Here is a 9,984-nt window from a genome sequence, read left to right as displayed (position 1 = left end):
ACATAGATGAGATTAGAGAATGGTAGGAAACTGGTGCCCAGTGGCGGCCATTTTTGCTCTGGAGCTCCATAGACATCAATGCATTACTGGCCCACACATTAGTTTACTGTAAAGCTACGTCTTAGTTGGTGCTTATCTTGACGAGAACCGAGTTCAAATCAGCATGAAGTTTTAACATCTACTCTCGTTTAATGGAAATCATGTGTTCAAGTAACTATTTAAAATTGACGTGTTGCAACCATTAAAAGGTAAAGTTGCTTATCTGAAAACCGGTTTTATTTCCCCTATGTCCTCCACTATTTCAGCTGAATGTTATAAAAATGTTATGATATTTACAGAAAAACATACTTAAAATGACAGTTCTTTTCCTACCGTGGCTTTTTTTTCGCTTTGAACACGCCTTTTTAATAAAAATTTCAAATCAAAACATTTTTGATGGCAGAGGCGCTTAACATAAAGTTAAAAATATCAATAAAACTGCACGAGCCATAAAAACAGCAGAATAGTAAGAGTCACCTAAGAATGGAAACGATAGATCATAAATTCATTTTCAGTCTTGAGAAATTGCAACGGGTGAGGCCTCCAATAGAGCCAGGGACAGCATTCCACAGTACAAGGGCCCTACAACTGAACGCTCTACCTGTGTTTTACTTCAAAGCCCTTGGGAACGTAAGGGCCCTTCAGGGCTTCATAGGTTAGCAGCAGGACCTTAAAACCACTTGTAGACCGCACCGGGAACCCATTTAGGGCTGCTAGCACAGGGGAGATATGTTCACATGTTTTTGTTCTGTTGGAACCCTGGCTGCAGCTAAATAAACATGGATATTAACTTGTGATATGGTTGGTAGAGTAATTAACAAAACAGTTATTTTTTAAAAAGGTCAGGTTCTCTATTTTATTCAACATAGCAAAATCTGATGCATTTAAATAATTTGTTTCAGATAAGGGATTACAGAGTGTCTCGGATTGACGGTTTTTTTTTTTTTTTTTTTTAACAAGTTGTTACTACCTAGGCAACTGCCTAAACTTGTGCAAAACTACAACTGGGGTAAAAAATAGCAATAGTGGCCAATCTGGGGGAAACAAGCAAACACAAACATCAGTATAAATATACATTATCAAAATGAAACACAGCCGCATTATCAACACCAAGCAAATCAAATTATATTGTAACAAGAAACCACAAGCAGCATGCAACAAACATATTCCTTAATCTAATTCATAGCACACAGTTTTAAAAAGATTTCAAACCTTTTCAAACAGTTAAAGCACATGGCTTACCTGAGGTATCCTTCCAAACAAAGCTTCCCCAATGCCACAGGTGTTCTCAGTTTATACAAATCAAATCCAGGGTGCGTCCACCAGAGGGAACTCTAACTTAACCCATTTTCTGCCAAACTGGCCACATGAGTTTGAACTTTTAGTTTCCTTTTTGGTTTCTTGGCTCACCTCTTATTCATTTGTAAAATTTTTTTAAAAATTAACTTTTTTTCCTCTTTGTCCTGATGTACTTGCTTTATTATTGTGTTCTATTAAATGTCTCCTCTCTGCATCTCCTGAAACACGCGTCTGTTTTATTTTTCACCGCCTTTATTATTATGATTTATTTCTTAGACGCCCTTAAGGCACCGACGAGAGGGGAGGCATGCCTTCATTTAGTCTCTTCAAATAAGAACATAAGAACATAAAAAAGTTTACAAACAAGAGGAGACCATTCAGCCCATCTTGCTCGTTTGGTTGTTTACTGGGGAGTTGGTTCCAGACCCTCACAATTCTCTGTGTAAAAAAGTGCCTCCTATTTTCTGTTCTGAATGCCCCTTTATCTAATCTCCATTTATGACCCCTGGTCCTTTTTTCTTTTTTCAAGTCAAAGAAGTCCCCCGGGTTGACATTGTCTATACCTTTTAGGATTTTGAATGTTTGAATCAGATCACCGCGTAGTCTTCTTTGTTCAAGACTGAATAGATTCAATTCTTTTAGCCTGTCTGCATACGACATGCCTTTTAAACCCGGGATAATTCTGGTCGCTCTTCTTTGCACTCTTTCTAGAGCAGCAATATCCTTTTTGTAACGAGGTGACCAGAACTGAACACAATATTCTAGGTGAGGTCTTACTAATGCATTGTAGAGTTTTAACATTACTTCCCTTGATTTAAATTCAACACTTCTCACAATATACCCAAGCATCTTGTTAGCCTTTTTTATAGCTTCCCCACATTGTCTAGATGAAGACATTTCTGAGTCAACATAAACTCCTCGGTCTTTTTGATAGTTCCCTTCTTCAATTTCACTATCTCCCATATGATATTTATAATGCACATTTTTATTGCCTGCATGCAATACTTTACACTTTTCTCTATTAAATTTCATTTACCATGTGTCTGCCCAATTTTGAATGCTGTCTAGATCATTTTGAATGACCTTTGCTGCTTCAACAGTGTTTGCCACTCCTCCTATTTTTGTGTCGTCTGCAAATTTAACGAGTCTGCTTACTATACCAGAATCTAAATCATTAATGTAGATTAGGAATAGCAGAGGTCCTAATACTGATCCCTGTGGTACACCACTGGTTACCTCACTCCATTTCGAGGTTTCTCCTCTAATCAGTACTTTCTGTTTTCTACCTGTTAACCACTCCCTAATCCATGTGCATGCATTTCCTTGAATCCCTACTGCGTTCAGTTTGAGAATTAATCTTTTATGCGGGAATTTGTCAAAAGCTTTCTGGAAATCTAAATAAACCATGTCGTATGCTTTGCAGTTGTCCATTTTCAATGTTGCATCCTCAAAAAAGTCAAGTAGGTTAGTTAGACATGATCTCCCTTTCCTAAAACCATGCTGGCTGTTTCCCAGGATATTGTTACCATATAGGTAATTTTCCATTTTGGATCTTATTATAGTTTCCATAAGTTTACATATAATAGAAGTCAGGCTTATTGGTCTGTAGTTACCTGGTTCGGTTTTGTCTCCCTTTTTGTGGATTGGTCTCCCCAGCGCACGCACGATCCTCAGCGGCTTGAGAAATGGTCCCTGGCACCTCCCCAATGCGCGCACTGGACCCAACGACCCTGAGCCTGGTCCCAGCTGCTTGCCAAATAGTCTCAGCGCGCACGGGCCCCAGCGACACCATGCGGGGTCACAGCGTCTCGCCAAACGGTCCCTGAAACCTCCCTAGCGTGCGCACGAGCCCCAGCGACCTCACGTGTGGTCCAAGCGGCTTGCCAGACTGTCCATGGCACATCCCCAGCACGCGCACTGGAGCCAGCGACCTTGCGCGGGGTCCCAGCGGCTCGCCAAATGATCCCTGGCACTTCCACAGCGTGCGCACGGGCCCCAGCGACACCGTGTGGGATCCCAACGGCTCGCCAAATGGTCCCTGGCACCTACAAAGTGCGTGCACAAGGCCCAGCAAACCCCTCGCGGGGTCCCAGCGGCTCGCCAAATAGTCCCTGGCACCTCCCCAGCGTGCGCACAGGGCCCAGCAGCCCAGCGCGGGGTCCCAGTGACTCGCCAAATGGTCCCTGGCACCTCCCAGAGCGCGAACGGGCCCCAACCACCACGCGTGGGGTCCCAGGGGTTCGCCAAACCGTCCCTGGCACCTCCCCAGCACGCGGATGAGCCCCAGCAACACCGCACAGGGTCCCAGCGGCTCGCCAAATACTCCCTGGCACCTCCCCAGTGTGCGCACAGGGCCCAGCAGCCCAGCGTGGGGTCCCAGTGACTCGTCAAATGGTCCTAGGCACGACCCCAGCAAGCGCACGTGCCCCAGCGACCTCACGCAAGGTCCCAGCGGCTTGCCAAATGATCCCTGGCCCCTCCACAGCGCGTGCCCATACACTAGCGACCCCACGCGGTGTCCCATCTGCTTGCCAAACATTCCCTGGCACCTCCCAAGCGCATGGATGGACACCAGCGACCCCACGCGGGGTCCCCGCAGCACGCCAAACGGTCCCTGGCACCTCCCCAGCGCGCGCACAGACCCAAGCGACCACGCGTGAGGTCCCAGGGGTTCGCCAAACCGTCCCTGTCATCTCCCCAGCACACGGATGAGCCCCAGCGACACCGCACGGGGTCCCAGCTGCTCGCCAAATGATCCCTAGCACATCCTCAGCGTGCGTACGGACACTAGCGACCTCACGCTGGGTCCCAACAGCTCGCCAAACGTTTACTGTTACATACCCAGCGAGCGCATGGACACTAGGCCATAGACATCAATGCATTACCGGCCCACACTTAGAGCCACAATAGAGCCAGTTTCATAATAACATTAAAACACAGATGGGATTAGAGAAAGGTAGGAAACTGTTACCCATTGGCGGCCATTTTGGCTCTGGAGCTCCATAGACATTAATGCTTTAAAGGCCCACACTTAGAGCCACAATGGAGCCAGTTTCATAGCAACATTAAAACACTCAAATTAGAGAAAGGTAAGAAACTGCTGCCCATTGGCGGCCATATTGGCTCTGGAGCCCCATAGACATCAATGCATTACTGGCCCGACTTAGAGCCACAATAGAGCCAGTTTCATAATAACATTAAAGCACATAGATGAGATTAGAGAAAGGTAGGAAACTGGTGCCCAGTGGCGGCCATTTTTGCTCTGGAGCTCCATAGACATCAATGCATTACTGGCCCACACTTAGAGCCACAATGGAGCCAGTTTCATAGCAACATTAAAACACTCAAATTAGAGAAAGGTAAGAAACTGCTGCCCATTGGCGGCCATATTGGCTCTGGAGCCCCATAGACATCAATGCATTACCAGCCCACTCTTAGAGCCACAATAGAGCCAGTTTCATAATAACATTAAAACACATAGATGAGATTAGAGAAGGGTAGGAAACTGGTGCCCAGTGGCGGCCATTTTGGCTCTGGAGCTCCATAGACATCAATGCATTACCGGCCCACACTTAGAGCCACAATGGAGCCAGTTTCATAGCAACATTAAAACACTCAAATTAGAGAAAGGTAAGAAACTGCTGCCCATTGGCGGCCAAATTGGCTCTGGAGCTCCATAGACATCAATGCATTACTGGCCCTGACGTAGAGCCACAGTAGAGCCAGTTTCATAATAACATTAAAACACATAGATGAGATTAGAGAAAGGTAGGAAACTGGTGCCCAGTGGCGGCCATTTTTGCTCTGGAGCTCCATAGACATCAATGCATTACTGGCCCACACTTAGAGCCACAATGGAGCCAGTTTCATAGCAACATTAAAACACTCAAATTAGAGAAAGGTAAGAAACTGCTGCCCATTGGCGGCCAAATTAGCTCTGGAGCCCCATAGACATCAATGCATTACTGGCCCTGACTTAGAGCCACAATAGAGCCAGTTTCATAATAACATTAAAACACATAGATGAGATTAGAGAAAGGTAGGAAACTGGTGCCCAGTGGCGGCCATTTTGGCTCTGGAGCTCCATAGACATCAATGCATTACCGGCCCACACTTAGAGCCACAATGGAGCCAGTTTCATAATAACATTAAAACACATAGATGAGATTAGAGAAATGTAGGAAACTGGTGCCCAGTGGCGGCCATTTTGGCTCTGGAGCTCCATAGACATCAATGCATTACTGGCCCACACTTAGAGCCACAATGGAGCCAGTTTCATAGCAACATTAAAACACTCAAATTAGAGAATGGTAAGAAACTGCTGCCCATTGGTGGCCAAATTGGCTCTGGAGCTCCATAGACATCAATGCATTACTGGCCCTGACTTAGAGCCACAGTAGAGCCAGTTTCATAATAACATTAAAACATATAGATGAGATTAGAGAAGGGTAGGAAACTGGTGCCCATTAGCGGCCATTGTGGCTCTGGAGCTCCATAGACATCAATGCATTAAAGGCCTAGACTTAGAGCCACAATGAAGCCAGTTTCATAGCAACATTAAAACACTCAAATTAGAGAAAGGTAAGAAACTGCTGCCCATTGGCGGCCATATTGGCTCTGGAGCCCCATAGACATCAATGCATTACTGGCCCTGACTTAGAGCCACAATAGAGCCAGTTTCATAATAACATTAAAACATATAGATACGATTAGAGAAAGGTAGGAAACTGGTGCCCAGTGGCGGCCATTTTGGCTCTGGAGCTCCATAGACATCAATGCATTACCGGCCCACACTTAGAGCCACAATGGAGCCAGTTTCATAGCAACATTAAAACACTCAAATTAGAGAAAGGTAAGAAACTGCTGCCCATTGGTGGCCAGATTGGCTCTGGAGCTCCATAGATATCAATGCATTACTGGCCCTGACTTAGAGCCACAGTAGAGCCAGTTTCATAATAACATTAAAACACATAGATGAGATTAGAGAAAGGTAGGAAACTGGTGCCCATTAGCGGCCATTTTGGCTCTGGAGCTCCATAGACATCAATGCATGACTGGCCCACACTTAGAGCCACAATAGAGCCAGTTTCATAATAACATTAAAACACATAGATGAGATTAGAGAAGGGTAGGAAACTGGTGCCCAGTGGCGGCCATTTTGGCTCTGGAGCTCCACAGACATCAATGCATTACCGGCCCACACTTAGAGCCACAATGGAGCCAGTTTCATAGCAACATTAAAACACTCAAATTAGAGATAGGTAAGAAACTGCTGCCCATTGGCGGCCATATTGGCTCTGGAGCCCCATAGACATCAATGCATTACTGGCCCTGACTTAGAGCCACAATAGAGCCAGTTTCATAATAACATTAAAACATATAGATGAGATTAGAGAAAGGTAGGAAACTGGTGCCCAGTGGCGGCCATTTTGGCTCTGGAGCTCCATAGACATCAATGCATTACCGGCCCACACTTAGAGCCACAATGGAGCCAGTTTCATAGCAACATTAAAACACTCAAATTAGAGAAAGGTAAGAAACTGCTGCCCATTGGCGGCCAAATTGGCTCTGGAGCTCCATAGACATCAATGCATTACTGGCCCTGACGTAGAGCCACAGTAGAGCCAGTTTCATAATAACATTAAACCACATAGATGAGATTAGAGAAAGGTAGGAAACGGGTGCCAAGTGGCGGCCATTTTGGCTCTGGAGCTCCATAGACATCAATGCATTACTGGCCCACACTTAGAGCCACAATGGAGCCAGTTTCATAGCAACATTTAAACACTCAAATTAGAGATAGGTAAGAAACTGCTGCCCATTGGCGGCCATATTGGCTCTGGAGCCCCATAGACATCAATGCATTACTGGCCCTGACTTAGAGCCACAATAGAGCCAGTTTCATAATAACATTAAAACACATAGATGAGATTGGAGAAAGGTAGGAAACTGTTGCCCATTGGCGGCCATTTTGGCTCTGGAGCTCCATAGACATCAATGCATTCAAGGCCCACACTTAGAGCCACAATGGAGCCAGTTTCATAGCAACATTAAAACACTCAAATTAGAGAAAGGTAAGAAACTGCTGCCCATTGGCGGCCATATTTGCTCTGGAGCCCCATAGACATCATTGCACTACCAGCCCACACTTAGAGCCACAATAGAGCCAGTTTCATAATAACATTAAAACACATAGATGAGATTAGAGAAGGGTAGGAAACTGGTGCCCAGTGGCGGCCATTTTGGCTCTGGAGCTCCATAGACATCAATGCATTACTGGCCCACACTTAGAGCCACAATGGAGCCAGTTTCATAGCAACATTTAAACACTCAAATTAGAGATAGGTAAGAAACTGCTGCCCATTGGCGGCCATATTGGCTCTGGAGCCCCATAGACATCAATGCATTACTGGCCCTGACTTAGAGCCACAATAGAGCCAGTTTCATAATAACATTAAAACACATAGATAAGAGCTCTGGAGCTCCATAGACATCAATGCATTACCAGCCCACACTTAGAGCCACAAAGGAGCCAGTTTCATAGCAACATTAAAACACTCAAATTAGAGAAAGGTAAGAAACTGCTGCCCATTAGCGGCTATTTTGGCTTTGGAGCTCCATAGACATAAATGCATTACTGGCCCACACTTAGAGCCACAATGGAGCCAGTTTCATAGCAACATTAAAACACTCAAATTAGAGAAAGGTAAGAAACTGCTGCCCATTGGCGGCCATATTGGCTCTGGAGCCCCATAGACATCAATGCATTACTGGCCCTGACTTAGAGCCACAATAGAGCCAGTTTCATAATAACATTAAAACACAGATTTGATTAGAGAAAGGTAGGAAACTGTTGCCCATTAGCGGCCATTTTGGCTCTGGAGCTCCATAGACATCAATGCATTACCAGCCCACACTTAGAGCCACAAAGGAGCCAGTTTCATAGCAACATTAAAACACTCAAATTAGAGAAAGGTAAGAAACTACTGCCCATTGGCGGCCATATTGGCTCTGGAGCCCCATAGACATCAATGCATTACTGGCCCTGACTTAAGCCACAATAGAGCCAGTTTCATAATAACATTAAAACACATAGATGAGATTAGAGAAAGGTAGGAAACTGTTACCCATTGGCGGCCATCTTGGCTCTGGAGCTCCATAGACATCAATGCATTACTGGCCCACACTTAGAGCCACAATGGAGCCAGTTTCATAGCAACATTAAAACACTCAAATTAGAGAAAGGTAAGAAACTGCTGCCCATTGGCGGCCATATTGGCTCTGGAGCCCCATAGACATCAATGCATTACTGGCCCTGACTTAGAGCCACAATAGAGCCAGTTTCATAATAACATTAAAACACATAGATGAGATTAGAGAAAGGTAGGAAACTGTTACCCATTGGCGGCCATCTTGGCTCTGGAGCTCCATAGACATCAATGCATTACTGGCCCACACTTAGAGCCACAATGGAGCCAGTTTCATAGCAACATTAAAACACTCAAATTAGAGAAAGGTAAGAAACTGCTGCCCATTGGCGGCCATATTGGCTCTGGAGCCCCATAGACATCAATGCATTACTGTCCCTGACATAGAGCCACAATAGAGCCAGTTTCATAATAACTTTAAAACACATAGATGAGAGCTCTGGAGCTCCATAGACATCAATGCATTACCGGCCGACACTTAGAGCCACAATAGAGCCAGTTTCATAATAACATTAAAACACACAGATTTGATTAGAGAAAGGTAGGAAACTGTTACCCATTAGCGGCCATTTTGGCTCTGGAGCTCCATAGACATCAATGCATTACCAGCCCACACTTAGAGCCACAAAGGAGCCAGTTTCATAGCAACATTAAAACACTCAAATTAGAGAAAGGTAAGAAACTGCTGCCCATTAGCGGCTATTTTGGCTTTGGAGCTCCATAGACATAAATGCATTACTGGCCCACACTTAGAGCCACAATGGAGCCAGTTTCATAGCAACATTAAAACACTCAAATTAGAGAAAGGTAAGAAACTGCTGCCCATTGGCGGCCATATTGGCTCTGGAGCCCCATAGACATCAATGCATTACTGTCCCTGACATAGAGCCACAATAGAGCCAGTTTCATAATAACTTTAAAACACATAGATGAGAGCTCTGGAGCTCCATAGACATCAATGCATTACCGGCCGACACTTAGAGCCACAATAGAGCCAGTTTCATAATAACATTAAAACACACAGATTTGATTAGAGAAAGGTAGGAAACTGTTACCCATTAGCGGCCATTTTGGCTCTGGAGCTCCATAGACATCAATGCATTACCAGCCCACACTTAGAGCCACAAAGGAGCCAGTTTCATAGCAACATTAAAACACTCAAATTAGAGAAAGGTAGGAAACTGTTACCCATTGGCGGCCATCTTGGCTCTGGAGCTCCATAGACATCAATGCATTACTGGCCCACACTTAGAGCCACAATGGAGCCAGTTTCATAGCAACATTAAAACACTCAAATTAGAGAAAGGTAAGAAACTGCTGCCCATTGGCGGCCATATTGGCTCTGGAGCCCCATAGACATCAATGCATTACTGTCCCTGACATAGAGCCACAATAGAGCCAGTTTCATAATAACTTTAAAACACATAGATGAGAGCTC

The sequence above is a fragment of the Acipenser ruthenus genome, unplaced genomic scaffold (genome assembly GCF_902713425.1).
Source record: "Acipenser ruthenus unplaced genomic scaffold, fAciRut3.2 maternal haplotype, whole genome shotgun sequence".
Lineage (NCBI taxonomy): Eukaryota > Metazoa > Chordata > Actinopteri > Acipenseriformes > Acipenseridae > Acipenser > Acipenser ruthenus.
Note: the sequence above shows the minus strand (reverse complement) of the source record.